This window comes from Pleurodeles waltl, chromosome 2_2, assembly GCF_031143425.1.
Source record: "Pleurodeles waltl isolate 20211129_DDA chromosome 2_2, aPleWal1.hap1.20221129, whole genome shotgun sequence".
Classification (NCBI taxonomy): domain Eukaryota; kingdom Metazoa; phylum Chordata; class Amphibia; order Caudata; family Salamandridae; genus Pleurodeles; species Pleurodeles waltl.
In genome coordinates this window covers 379,394,401-379,410,110 of record NC_090439.1, presented here as the reverse complement: position 1 = coordinate 379,410,110, position 15,710 = coordinate 379,394,401, and positions in this window count along the sequence as shown.

The window sequence follows — 15,710 nt, the reverse complement described above, 5'->3', positions numbered from 1 at the left end:
CTTGGTGGGAGCTGTCATTTTCGGGGGCACTGGCTATCAATATCTTTGTGATACTATGGGTACACTTGTGCCGATATATGTACTTGGTGGGAGCTCTCATTTTTAACCCAGCACATCAAAAAATATATTAATTACTTTCCCTCACGTATTACCTGATGCGAAATAACAGAGTTGTGCTAATTTTTTGTAATTTTTTGTGAAACCGCTTGGTGGGAGCTGTCATTTTGGGGCCCATTGATAAAACTAGCATCCATGTGATATCACAGGGATACTTACGCCATATGCTACTAACTCTCCACCATATCGACTCTTGGTGGGAGCTGACATTAATCCAAGCATCATTGATACCCTAGGCACTACTACTTTTCTGAGTTCTTACTATTAAGACAAATTGAGTACGTAACATCATTTTGCTGGTCACCAACTGTCACAATCAACTGTCTGCTTTCACATTCTGTACATACTCTTTTTGATTGTAATTAGGCACATTTGCCCCATTTTTTGAACTTGTCCTAACAGTTTTAATTTATTTATATGTATATGTACGACTGTTATGTATGACATGCCATCTACATTTACATTTAGTTAATTATACCAGCTTGGACTAGTGATGCTCTCCGTTATCCCGATGGGGCCCATCCTTTAATACAATGAGGGTAAGGATATATCCTCTGAAATGAGAGGAGTTTTTTCGATGTGTATTTCACCGTGTGATACACTGCACATTAGGGATTCTTACATGATTGAGCTCACTGTGCACATGATTTTATTTGCAATATGAATCTGTACTCTTTTTTCCTATTAGGTTCCTGTGGTATGAATAGATTCCCTATTGGGCTATAACATGCGGATTAGGTATGTTTTTGGTCCTGACGAATAGCACCGATCTTAAATTACATTTTTTGCGAGAAACATGTTGACCTTTATAATAGAAGCATAGTGATTTCTGTATTCAATCTTTCCACATTCCCCCAATTCAGGGACTGTCAGTTTTTTTGTTTTTTGAGGGTGGACTAGACATTACTTCTAATCCTTACCCATATTTTGTTTTTAATTATGACGGGGGTCTACATTTGATTAAATATGATGTTTTCAGACCTCTAGCCATTTTTATTCTCACACTTACACATACCAATCCCATATTGTAGTACTCAAATACTACACCTAAAAGATCTCCGGCAAAGAACCCCCACGAGGGCCCCGTTAGGCATTGCAGTGCCGGCCTGACGAGGAGCAAAAGCCAGATGATGAAGCATGTCACCAATTGGTGAGTAAGGGCTCTTGATCTAAAAAGAGCAGACTCACAGGCTCTATCATTCATTGTATGCACCTGTACAGAATCTATTGTCTGGAACTGTGTACCTTTGTTTTTTTTGGTTGTATAGCTGCCTGTATGGAGAGTGAGTGCATATGTGACTGACTGTTTGGTTGAGTAAATGACTGTGGGAGTGGCTGTATGGGAGAGTGAGTGATTGTATGAGTGGTTGTATGGGAGAGTGAGTAGTTGTGTAAGTGCCTGTATGGGAGAGTGAACGCCTGTGTGCTGGTTCTATGGGTGAGTGAGTGCTAGTGTGAGTGGTTGTATGGGTGGGTGTGTTAATGGCTGTTTGAGTGAGTGAACATATTAGTGTTTATATGTGTGATTGAGAGGGTGGGTGAGTGGATGCATGGCAGAGTGACTGGTTGTGTGAGTTGCTGTATTGGTGATTGAGTGATTGTGTGAATGGCTGTATGACTGAGTGAGTGTGTGAGTACTTTTATGACTGAGTGAGAGGGTTCATGAGTGGCTGTATGGGTGAGTTATTGGCTGTGAGAGTAGCTGTTTGGTTGAGTGAGTGTTTATGTGAGTGGCTGTATGGGAGAGAGAGTAGTTATGTAAATGGCTGTATGGGTGAGTGAATGGTTGTGTGAGTGGCTTTGTATGGGTGAGAGAATGGTTTTGTGAGCGCCTGTGTGGGAGAGTGAGTGCCTGTGTTCGTGACTCAATGGGTGACAGAGTACCTGTGTTAGTGACTGTGTGGGTGAGTGAGTGCTAGTCTGAGTGGCTGTATGGGTGAGTCGGTGGCTGTGTAAGTGGTTGTATTGGTTAGTCATAGGGTGTGTATGGGTGAGAGAGTTGGCATGACATTGACTGTGTATGTGAGTAGCTGTCTGAGGGACTTTATAAGTGACTGAGCATGTGTGGAAGTGGATTATGAGTGATTAAATGGGTGTGTCAGTGATTCTTTCAGTAAATAAGTGGGGGTGTAATCTACAGAATGAGTGAAAGAGTAGATGTGTGAGTGGCTGTTTCTCTGAGAGGCTGCATGGGTAAGTGGTTGTGTGCGTTTCTGCATAAACAAATGCTTTAATGATTAAGTTGTGTGACTACCTGAAAATCGGTTGTATTAGACTGAAACTAATGGAAAGGTATGGCAGGAGCAGTTATGTTTAAAAACACTTTCCATGGATATCTCCAAGCAGTATGTTGGTCATTCAGGAAGTGTCTTGAGACATCAAACAAAGTTGAACTGCAGCTGCTATTGAAAAAAAAAAGAAGATAAAGATATATTTGTATTTCATGTTCAAAGTTACACAAAACATAAGAATTGTCATTGCTTATACTGTAAGATTGTATTACAACGTAGTAGCAGCTTTTATACGTCTTCATCATAAACAATGGTTTGTATAAGGCATCATCTTCGAACCCCAACCCTGCACAGTAAATCACTACAAATAAGTGATACTATGCATTGTAATCACTACAATTCATCAATTACTGTTTTTTTCTACAGTTACTACAGCAATCTAAAAAAGCATATCTTAAAAAATGTTCTTATATGATTGTATTTGATGGAAGAAATAAATGTAAAGTACTCTTGAATTTTAGAGATCCTTTTGAAAACATCATCCCTTGTAGGCCAAATGATGACTAAACTGCTAATGATCCATGTACACAAAATCCCACGCAGTAGTTTTTTAAAGCTCAATTAAGACATAGATGTTTGGATGGAGAAACAAAAGGGGACCTTTTTTTTAGTTTTGAAGTCACATTTTGGTTTCAACTTAAAGCTACTGTAATTGGAGTATGCCCATCTGGTTTCAGACTTTTGACTTTAATTAATGGGTGTTGTATTAAGGTGTGATATTAACTCCTTTCTGAACACTAAAATGCCTCTTGATTTTTTAAGATCTTTTTTGAAAACATTATTCTTAACAGGTCAAATGTCTAAATAATAGATGAACTATGTAGAGGAAACACCATACGCTACTTTTTCACCAGAAGTTTTCTTTAGAACTTTGGTTGAAGAAAGAAAATATGTGTGTTGGGTAGTTTGAATGGAAGTTTTGGGTTGTATTTTAAGTTGATGTCATTGTATTCTGTCCATCCGGTTTTGCTCCTTATATACCCAGTGTAGTGTCCATAGGTTGTATTAATTCCTTCATGAAAGAAGAGGGCCAAAATAGTAACATTTCTACCCAAAAGTGATATTTTTCCAGCTTTGAGGTTTGTAATTTTAGTTTCCAATTTGAAACCACCTGCATCATTGTGGCTTTACTATAAGGTTTTTCCAGTTCTTTCCTGAAACAATGTAGACATAATATCTGGTATGCAGTTTAGACAGTTGGTATTTTTTGATTAGCATTTCTGTACAATTAGTCAAAACACCTAGTTTTAGAATTCAATAATGTTAAGTAGAAAAAACATTTAGAATTTTTTACAGTGGTAGATGTGAAAGAGCAATCTTCGCAGTCATGGTTCCAAATACATCATGAATATTTTCTTCTTCTTGTTCTAAGACTCCAAGGATGAACATAATAAATTCTTGAGCATCTTGTTGAGTGCTGAGAGTAAATATTATTGATCTGCTACATATCTCTAACAGATGCTGGATCCCTGAAGCAGAATGTATTACACTTCTCTAAGTCACTAAACATTGCAGCACATTATATAGTGCAGAATACATTCTCTTATCTGATTTATGTTCATGGGGTAAATGAAACACAACAATGAGAATGACATTTACGTAGCAGTTGACACCTGAACTGTTTTCAAACTGATAACCTACAATTTATCTGTCAGTTTCTAGTTTTCTTTTCTTAGAACCCTCTGAGTTGTCCTCCTGTCCTTTCTTTTCTTGAGGGTCAGTAGACTGCTTTGTAATCTTCCACTTTGAAGAGATTATATATTTCTCATAAACAGGATATTGGCCTAAATGAGGAGCATATATAATCAACTGTACTCTCTTACACAACTTGCATCAGCACTAACTTTATTCTCATCAAAGTCAATCAAAAACAAACTGGACAATGATCTAATTTGCAACAATGCTACTCATCACATTCCTTCTTTGACTACAGAATGGCCAGCCTTAACAAAAGCTGCATCTACACATAAACCTTGGGATTTATGGATGGTTACAGCATATGCTAAAGGGAGTGGGAACTGTTTCCACTGGATATATGCCTTTTACAAGCAAAACACATATACAACACTTGCAATTCTTGATCAAATTTTACAGGCAAATATTTGACCTCATCTCTATTTGGCAAATAAATTAAATCAATAACGTTACCCATTGCACCGTTTATTAAGCCATCCTCAACATTTAAATTATGTCACAAACTAACAACAATTTTGGCAGACAGGTAAACACTTTTTTAATCCTTCTGTCTTTGATACAGGTTTCTCCAAAGATTCCAATTTTATTTGCAGATTATCTGTCAGTAGTATTGTTATTCCCCTTTGTTCCATTTTATCAATAGCTTTAACTTCCAAAATATATTCTTTCTCCAAGTATAGTAATTGTAATTAAAGTTGGAATAATTAGTAGTTGATGTAGAGTAATACCTTTAATGTTATGTGCAGCTAATCCTGTTGGTGCTGTTACCCCACTTGACAAATTTGAATCTGTAGTCTTCTGTAGATAACCAGATGAGAACTTCAATTCGAAAGCTTTACACAGATATAATGATCACATGACAATAAACACAAATAGCAAAATACATAACTAGTGTGGTGAAGTCATAACAGTCAATGTTATGGGTGTTATAACAATAAGTGGGCTACAAACAAGCCCAAGAGTACTAAATAATTCATACAACCATAGCTACTGTGGTGACTGTTTGAATACAATGTAACTGTATTTCTTGCTGTGTATATTTGAAGACCTATTGTACATTGGGGGTGTATGGGGTGTATGAAGACCTTTATACACTTGGGCTGTATGGGGTGCCAGGGAGAGGTAGTACTTTTGATGGGGGAACATGTTATGCTTTTTGGAGTAATTCATTCACCTTGGTCCTCACCTGACACTGAGCTCTCAGCTGTGGCTCCTCGTAACTGTCTGCATGCAACAGTGGCCACACTCCGGGCAATGGTTTTGACTGGCCGGCAAACCAAGTGATGGTAGCTGACGGGTCTGAAAGCCTCAGTGAGTTAGGGCTTGTCTATGTACGTATACGAAGACTGAATCCAGTGGTCTGTGCAGACAACATCACCAAATTGGTTCAACAGGCAGGAAGGCAGACACGGCAAAGTGCTGTGGAGTGCAAATAAGGCACAATGAGACACATTAGGGCATTGCTGACAAACCACTGCATCCTGACCAATCTCCAGTTGTCTCAACTACGTCCTGCCACTAAATTATGATAAGCTTGGACGAGAGAGTGAGGCTGACGATCTGCGCAACTCTTCCTCACTATAATCCAAATCATGCGCAAGTCAAGAAATCATCCCCCTCCGTCAAGTCCTGTGGCGATGGGCGAGTGACGATGCAGCAGTTGCGGATACACTAGAAGTTGTAGCCACAACCCTACACAGAGGTTCCCCAGGGTAATGGGTCACTTTCTATTGGACCAAAGCAGCAGTGAGTTCGGCAGCCCCTGGGTGCCTGAGTAGACCTATTTAGGATAGCTCTGCTCACCTCCATGGCCGGAGGAAGGGGCTAAAAAGGTGCCCTAAACAGAGCCTTCTTCACCCTACCCCTGGCCTGCTCATCTCAGCAGGCAGGGATCCCAACCATGCGGTTGCATCACAAAGAAGAAAATATTGGTGACTCTGCTAACCATTGGCAAATGGAATGCTCATGACCTGTTGATCACAAACACAGTCTTCTGCCTACCCAACCAAAACATGACCTTCTGGATGCACTCACGCAGAAAAGACCTGGTATCTCATTGATTTTGTCATAGTAAGGAGAAGGGACAGACAGGATGCAAGAGTGATTAAGGCCATGTGTGGTGCAGACTGTTGGACAGACCACAGACTCATCTTCTCAAATCTCAACATGCACATCCAGCCCAGAAGGCGCCAGCGGGGAAAAAGCCCAATAGGCGACTGAATGTCAGCCAGTTAGAATGGCACTCTATGCACCAGAACCTCAGTGAGGATCTCAACAATAAGCTTGACCAATTCAGCTTTGGCACAAACATTGCAGAAGAGGACTGTGCAGCTTTTAGAGATGTTGTCTACAACACCGCTCTCGCTCATTTGGACCAGAACACACGCAAACACCAGGACTGGTTCGACAACAATGATGAAGACATTTAAAAGCTGCTGGATGAGAAGCGTGAAGCTTTTACATCCCTCCAGCAAGACACTACATATTTCTCCAAGAAGGCAGCATGCAACTCCATCAAAAACAAGGTGCAAACAAAGCTCAGAGAGATGCATGACTCCTGGGTCAGCAGAAAGGCAGAAGAGATCCAGAAGTACGCTGAAGACAACAGCTCCAAGCATTTCTATGATGCTCTGAAGACCATCCACAGGATCATTACCACTGCTCAGTGCCGACGAGTCCACCCTCCTTACTGACAAGAACGCCATCCTAAAAAGATGGGCTGAGCACTTTAACAATGTCCTGAATAGGTCTGTCTCTATCAGTGCCAAAGCTATTGACTGCATCCATTGACTGCTGCAAGTCACCATCAACACCTCCCTGGCAGAACCTCCAAAGAAATTAGAGGTTAAGGAAGCAATTAAGCTTCTCTCCAGTGGTAATGCACCAGGATCTGACTCCATCCCAGCTGAAATCTACAAGGCAGGGGGACTGCTCTTGTTTGAGAACCTCACCGAGCTCTTTCAGACCATGTGGCAACAGGAAGTTATCCCCCAGGAGCTCAAGAATGCTTTCATCGTCCATCTCTACAAGAGAAAATGAAACAGAGAGTCTTATGACAACCACAGAGGAATCTCTCTCCTGGTCATTGCTGGCAAACTCCTTGCAAGAATCCTCCTCAACCGCCTAACTCAACACATGACAGAGGTACATATGCTAGAGCGTCAGTGCTACTCAGAGAGGGCCGAGGGACAGTGGGCATGATATTTTCACAACAGCAACTACAGGAGAAGTGCCATGAACAAAACAGGGACCTTTACACAATGTTTGTGGACCTGACCAAAGCCTTTGGCACCGTCAGTCATGGGGGGCTATGGCAGAACTTGGAGAAGTTTGGCTGCACAGGCAAATTCATTAGTATGCCGCACCAGTTCCACAACTGCATGCTTGCTTGAGAATTGGATGATGGAGACTCCTCTGATGCCTTCCCATTCAACAACGGAGTCAAGCAAGGCTGTGTACTTGCACCCATGCTGTTTAGCCATGCTGTAGATGCCTTCTGCAATGACTAAGAAACCAGCACCAAGATCAGATATAGGACTGATGACAGGCTCTTCAACCTGTGAAGGCTATAGGCCAAGACCAAGGTTGAAGAGGACTCTGTGCGAGATTTCCTGTTCGCAGGTGACTGAGCACTCAACGCTGCCACTGAGGCCCAGATGCAGCAAAGCATGAGCCGCTTTTTCACTGCCTGCAAAAACTTGAGCCTCACAATCAGTACAAAGAAGACTGAGGTCTTCCATCAGTCAGCACCGCAGAAGATGTATGTGGAACCAACTATTACCACCGAAGGAGAAATCCTGAAGGCTGTTGAGAAGTTTACATACCTCAGCAGCACGCTCACCAGATGTGTGAACATTGACAATGAAGTAGACACGTGCATCGCCGAGGTAAGCTCTGCATTTGGGCCACTGCAGGAGTCAGTGTGGGAGAGGAGAGGCATCAAACTGTCCACAAAGCTGAAGATGTATAAGGCAGTCATACTGTCCACACTACTGATTGCCTGTGAGACATGGACTGTATACAAGCGCCATGCCAAAAAGCTGAACCACTTCCACATGAACTGCTTAAGAAGGCTAATGAAAATTACCTGGCAGGACAAAATTCCAGAACTGGATGTCCTCTCTCAAGCTGGTCTGCCTAGTATCTACACCTTGCTGAGGAGAGAGCAAGTCAGGTCAGCAGGCCACCTTGCACGTATGCCAGACACACACCTCCCAAGAAACTGTTATGTGGTGAACTGGCAGAAGACAAACGCACACAAGGTGGGCAGAAAAAGTGCTTCAAGGACACAATGAAAGTCTCTATGAGGAGCTCTGGCATTGACCTAGACTCCTGGGAAACCCTAGCACAAGACCGCCCTGACTGGCAAAGCTACATCGGCAAAGGCGCTACCTCCTATGAGCAGAGCAAGAATGCAGAGGGGCAGAAAAAGTATGAGCTCTGCAAATCCATAGCCAACCCAGCAGACCACTTGTGCCTGACGTGTGCCAGAGCTTTCTGAGCCCGATTCGGACTGATCAACCACAGCCCGAAACACCGTACCCAGTCAGCCTCCTCAAACATGATGTCCTTTGTCATCGACAAACTCAGACTAACAACAGTACACTGGAATTTTGGTTCACAAAATTCCCAAATATTACCAGTAAGTACTACAATATACTTCTCGTAACAAACTCTATTATACATTTAAACTACTAAAGAAGGGGGAGACTTCAATTTGCTATACTAATATTAAAAATGTTTTTGTTTTTCTTTCTTTTCACCAACAGTTTTTCAGGTATTTGAGATAGTTTCAACATAATACTTCAGTGAAAAAAGAAGGTGAGAATTTACTGCAGAAATATAAGGCAGAAACAAAACACATTTAGAAGGAAGATATTGAAATAAAACACCAGTGTTCGTAAAGTTAATACAAATTCAATGGCTGTTTCAAATCACCATCTTGTACATGATAAATAATTAGTGGACAAAATGTTGCAAACACTAGCAAGATATCTGTTAGCCATCAGAGGAAAAAAAAGATGTATTCCATCATGATATACAGTCGGAAAAGAAGGAACAGCATTAGGAATGTTATAGCAAAAGAATTTAACATTTGTGTCCTCTTTAATTGTAACAAGGTGCAGTATTATGTTTTATGACTGGGGGTCTTACCATGTAAACTAACACATTACCCAGAGGTGGACCTCAGGTTCACACCAGTAAACCTTAGCTCAGTCCTGGTAGAGGAGCAAAGAGCAGTCAGGCTACTTAGAGGAACATGCATGTGTAAAATATTTCACAACACTCACATGGATGATAAGTGATTGTCACGACTCAAAATAAATCTGACACTAATTTGGAAAAATGAAGCAGATTTGTATATCAATTTAGATAACAAAACGAACTTTGAATCTTAAGTACAACCGGAGTTGTGTATTTTTAAAGCATTTAAAAATAGATGTGCTTTAATTTGTCAACCAGATACCCTTAAAGTCAATGAAGGAAAGCACAGTGTGCAATTGGTCACATGGGGGGTGAGTTCTATGGAACCCACCTGGAGTTAAGGTCTTGCTGGTCCCTAGACCAAGTCTCAACAGATAGTATCTTGTTTCCTTGCTTCAGGAGTCCGGGTGCAGAAGTGATCCCGCTGTCATTGGTGCTGACGTGATCCATGGGCACTGTCAAAATTGCATCAATTCGCAATAACACATTTGAAGGTGGATCTACACTTTACCTTCAGAGAGTAGAGGCCTTTGGGGTCCTAGGACCTGGATCCACAGCTGGAACTTCGGTACCATGGTCCAGCAGTTCTGGGTGCAGAAATAGCCTTGCAGCTGTCAATCATGGGAGGGTCACATCAAAGATGCTTTGCCATTTGACTGAAGCCACCTTTTTCAGGATTTCAGCAGTGGGGCAGTTGCTCTTGAGTCAGTGGTGTCTGGGAAGGGGCTGGTTACTGGAATGCTGATCGACAAGCCTTGGCAGCAGCAAAACAGTCTACTGATTCTTTGTTGGCTGGAGGTCGACAGGAGTAGTGTAGTAGTTCTTGGTGTGAGCATCACTAAAGATCTCAGGAGCACAACACTGACTTTCCTTGGGCTCACTCAATAGATTCCGGACAGATTGCACTTTTTGTGACGCAGCATGATGTTTCTTCTGCAGGCTGCAGTTGACAGGTTCCAAAAGTCAGGGGAGCCTGTTTCAGTTTCTGGCATTAACTGTAGTCCCTCTTGCTCGGATTTAGGAGGCTGGCCTGGTTTGTAGGGGGTACCTTGGGTACTTACACCTTAAACCAGGTCCAGTTATCCCTTATTAGTGAAATGTAGTAGTGTTCTAGCAGCTTAGGCTGATAGAGGTGGCTGTACCGGAGCAGCTTAGGCTGAACTAGGAAACATGTGAGGCTCCTGCAATACCACTATATTTACACAGAACTTATACACAAGTAAAGACAGTACTCAGTGTTACCAAAAATAAAGGTAGTTTATTTGGGTGACACAAGGCCAAGAATATCCTACAGGCAATACTCCTTCTGGAGGTAAGTATTATACACAATATATACACTAGACACCAAAATAAGGTAAGTAATTAGACATAGGATAGGGCAAACAATAGGAAATGCTATAGAATGCAATGGGAGAAAATAGGGCTAGGGGCAACACAAACCATAGACTAAGAAAGAGGAATGCAAATCACAAATTCTCCCCTAGACAAGTGTAGTGTGTAGAGAATCGCTGGGAGAGTAATAAAACCACAAAGATGAGTAAAATACCCCACCCCAGAACCCAGGAAAGTAGGAGTAAAGTACTCAAAGTTTCCTTAGGACACACTACAAGTCGTGATTAGAGTTATTGCAAGAACCAAGCAAGACTGCAAGCAACAAATGGTGGATTCCTGCAACTGACGACCTGCAAAGAGAGAAGGCCAAGTCCAGAAGTCTGAGGAAGTTCTAGGAAGGACATGAGCCCCTGCCAACCTAGTAGAGGGTGCAAAAGAAGAGTCCCCGGTTGGACGAAGACTGCTGAAATGCACCAAAGGAAGATGGCTGCAGGTTCCTGCATGATGCAATGGGTGTCCCATGTGGAGATGTTGGATGCAGGTGAGTTTTGGCGCTGGATTAGTCCAACAAGCCTTGGGTCAAGCAATGTCACAGATTGCGTCAAAGTGGCGCTGCCTGGAACAAGGAGAGACATGGGGGCCTCTACTCGGACTGAGGAGGCAGAGGGGGCTCCCAACACTACAGGGACCAGGCAGCACCCACGGAGGTCTCAGGACATGGGGATATAGAAGGTGCAAATTGTGATTGTTGCAGCACTGCAAAAGAAGGTCCAATGCCACCAGAGGACAACTCAGCAAGTTGAGCATCACAGAATAGAGTGCCAGGCACCTGTGCCAGGCTGTGCATGAAGGATTCTTGCCAATAGTGCACAGAGGCCTCAGGAGGTGAAGATAATGTGGAGCACAGAGGTACTGTCGCAAACGGGGAAGGCAAGCTCTTACCTCCTTCAAATGTGGACAGTAGGACCTTAGGACAGTCTGTGTTGAAGGGGTCCACCACCTGAGTTCCAAGGAGCACACTTGGAACCAGGAGAGGAGTCCAAGTGAACTGATCATCATCTTAGAAGGTGCCTACAGGAGCAGGGAAGTGACTCCATAACTCCACTGGAGATTTCTTTGGTCCTTCTGGTGCAGGGTGAAGACAAGGAGTCCCCAGAGTGTGCACACCATGGAAACTGTTGCAGTTGCTGGCTGGAGCTGAAGTTGCACAGGAAAAGTAGCCCTTCTGGATACTTTGTTGATGTTACAGCAGTTCCTGGAGCAGTCTGCGGTCGATCCGAGGTCAGAGGATGAAGCAGTAGTTGCACATGATTCCTGCGGGAAACTTGCAAGTAGAATCTGCAGAGAAACCCACAGGAGACACCCTAAATAGCCCTGAGAGAGGGATTGGCTACCTAATCAGGTATAGACCTATCCGGAGGAGTCTCTGACATCACCTGCTGGCACTGACCACTCAGAGCTCTCCAGAGTGCACCCACACCTTACAAAGCAAGATGGTTAAAGTCTGGGACACACTGGAAGAGCTCTGGGCACCACCCCTATGGAGGTGATGGACAGGGGAGTGGCCACTCCCCTATCCTTTGTCTAGTTTTGTGCCAGAGAAGGGACTGGGGGTCCCTGAAGCGGTGCAGACTGGCTTTTGCAAGGAGGGCACCATCTGTGCCCTTCAAAGAATTTCCCGAGGCTTGGGTAGGCTACCCCTCCCCAGCCTGTAACACCTATTTCTAAAGGGAGAGGGTGTAACACCCTCCTCCCAAAGGAAATGTTTTGTTCTGCCTTCATGGGACTGAGCTGCTCAGACCCTAGGAGGGCAGAACCCCGTCTGTGAGGTGGCAGCAGCTGTAGCTGCAGTGCAAGCCTCAGAGAGCTGGTTTGGCAGTACTGGGGGTCCATGGTAGAGCCCCCAGGATGCATCGAATTGGCTCCCCAATACCAGATTTGGAATGGAGAGACAATTTCATAATCTTCAACACTTACATGGCCATATTCTGAGTTAACTTTGTGAAGCTACATATAGGTATTGGATGCTTGTAATGGTGTCCCCGCTCTCACAACATCTCTAGAATTGGCCCTGAACTGTGTAGGGGCACCTTTGCTAGTGCAAGGGTTCCCACACACTTAGTAACTTTACACCTAGCCTTCAGTAAATGATGGTTAGACATATAGGTGACTTATAAGCTACTTAAGTGCAGTGAAATGGCTGTGACATAGTGTGTGCACTATTTCATGCAGGCTGCAGTCGCAGTCCTCTGAAAGGGTTTGTCTGAGCTCCTTATGGGTGGCAAAAAAAAAGCTGCATCCCATAAGGATCGCCTGGAATCCCAGTGCCCTGGTACCTAGGTTCCATATACTAGGGACTTATAAGGAGGATCCAGTGTGCCAATTTAAATTGGTAAATGAAGTCACTAGCCTACAGTGACAAATTTAAAAGCAGAGAGAGCATAAGCACTGAGGTTCTGATTGGCAGAGCCTCAGTGACATGTTTAAGCACTATTTGCAACACACACATTAAGCCACAATCTATGAGCACTGGGGTCCTGACCAGCAGGATCCCAGTGAGACAGGCAAAAACATACTGACATACAGGTAAAAATGGGGGTATTATGCCAAGCAAGATGGTACTTTCTTACATGGGAGCAATGAGCTTTTCCCACGGGCACACTTGGATCACACTGTTTCAGTACATGGTCTCCACAGGGCACTTATGTCTCCTCCCTTTACGCTGCTGCAGAGTCCAAAGTTCTGTGGTCAATGACTGCGTATTTTCTGTGCCTCTTTTTGGATTCAAAGTCAAAACTGAGGTTCAGGTGCCAGGTGAACCCCTTAAATCCTAGTTTAGGTGATGTTAAGGGTGTGAGGGACAATAGTAAATGGGCTACTGGTCCCTGTGGCTAGTCTGCCCCTGTGGTGATGACTTCCTCTGGTAGTATGTCACTTTTCTACCCAGAACCCTCTAATTGCAAGGTTTACCAACATGGCAGAACCTTTCCTTGGCTGTACACATCTCCCAGCCCACCCTGTCAGTGTGGCTAGCCTCTTGGGGGTGTGTGCCTCCTGAACAACTTATTTTCTGGTCTGTCACCCTGGACAGGGCAAGAAGGGCTTTGTCCTTGTGTGGGGACAGGAGATACATATCAAAGGTGATGAAAGCATTTGAGGCTCACCATCTTGATCACTGCAAACACTAGTTATCCTGGGTGGGCGGAGGTGTGACCTCCTTCCTGACCAGGTCCTTTGTCTCCATCGCCAGACATGGGGAAACTGGTTGTGCCATCATTGAGCTGGACATTTTGGGTTTGCCCGGGTGCCAGCCCATGTTATCCAATGGACCACTGGTCACTTGCGGTAGCATTAAGTTTTAAATGCTATCACAGGTTCATATATGCTTGTGCATATAGGCCCTCACTCATAATACAGTGCACACTACCCCCTGGGCTATAGGAAGCCTGGGCCTGAGGGGCGATTGACCAGTGCTATGGGCGGTGAAAGGATTCTGCCTGCAACTTGGTGAGGGCAGAGTTGAAGTCAAGAAGATAAGCTACTTGTGCAGGCTGACATGGCAGGTCTGCAGGCTTTGCTTTTACTCCGGTCAAGGAGGGTGGAACAATCAGTGCTGCAGTCCTGGTGGCCCCTTTAAAATCCCTGCCCTGAGTACAACTGGTACCATTTACTAAAGCCTTATGGGGGTAATAAAGTCCTTGCAAATTGGGTTTACAAAATTACAGTACAATATAAGGGAAAGAGCACTGACACTTAAGTCTCATTAGCAGGCCTCAGTGCACTTTCAAATCAAAATAGACAGCATCAAGAGGCAAAACGTAGATGGAGTGACTATCCAAAAAGGAGACTTTACAACATTAGTTTACTGCAAAGACTTCCTTTTATAAAGAAAAATACAGACAAACTCACACAGAGGCAATATGTTTGCCACATTGTTTACAAAGCTTTTATTGTAAAAAGCAAACTGCTCATTGTTATCTTGAATCATATGGAAAGACTGGTCCATTTAATTTCAACTTATAAAATACTTAAGCTACATACAAAAGAAGTAAATAGTGTAAACTTCTGTAATATTTTCTGAGGAAATTGAAGAGGTAAATTGAGAATTGAACTGTACTTTCATCACAATTTTTACCATCAACATGCAAATTTTGGACTATCTGAGTCAACATAAATAAAGTTGTTAGGAACAGTTACATGGCAATGTGGTAGGCATTGAAAAAAAATGAAAAGGTACCGAGTATATGTAATGAAGATTTTAAGGAAAACAACATAAACGCTGTATATATATTGAATTGCACTTCCGTTTGGAAGGCACAAAATATTTCCCTTCAGAAACTCATGACATTTCTTTGGCAATATCACAAGGAGAAAGTGCATCAACAAATCCAATTCAGCAATACAGAGAACACAGAGACAAATGATATTTTAATTGTGAAACTTTCAAACATATTATATCCCCCCCTCTATTGAAGCAGGGAACCAGTAAAGTGCCAATTATATAGTACAAAATCACATGACGTTCATTCAAGAGGACCAAGCCCCGATTTCCCAAAGTGCTTAAGCATTAGACAGAATGCCAAGCATGCTGTTGACATGTTCTTCCCTACTGCCCAGTCCATGGACACCTGGTTAGAAGGGTGGGCCAAACCACATGACCCTTGTAGATAGCAAAGAAAGAAGCCACTGTCCTCAGTTCACCCAGATGGGACGCAGTTTTGAATTAATATTCTGCACCACCTAGGATCCAATGGCAAACCAAGGCTTTTGGTTTTGAACATTGCTCCAAAAATGTGCAAAGCCCGACAAGGGTGCCCATACTCACTCCTCCTGTCGCCTAACCCTCCCACCTCTTGCCAGATAAAATGTCCTTTCTAAGCTAAGCAGAGGAGGCAGACGAGGCAGCCATTGCAAGAGGGATGGAGGAAACAGATCTCACCAGGCTGTGGCAATATATAGTCGAAGCACTTCCATAACCACAAACAAAAACAAATGTGATGGTCCAGGGACCACCTCGTTATAGGCTCCTAGAATAACTAATTGCGGGGTTAGTTTCACATTGAGGCTGAA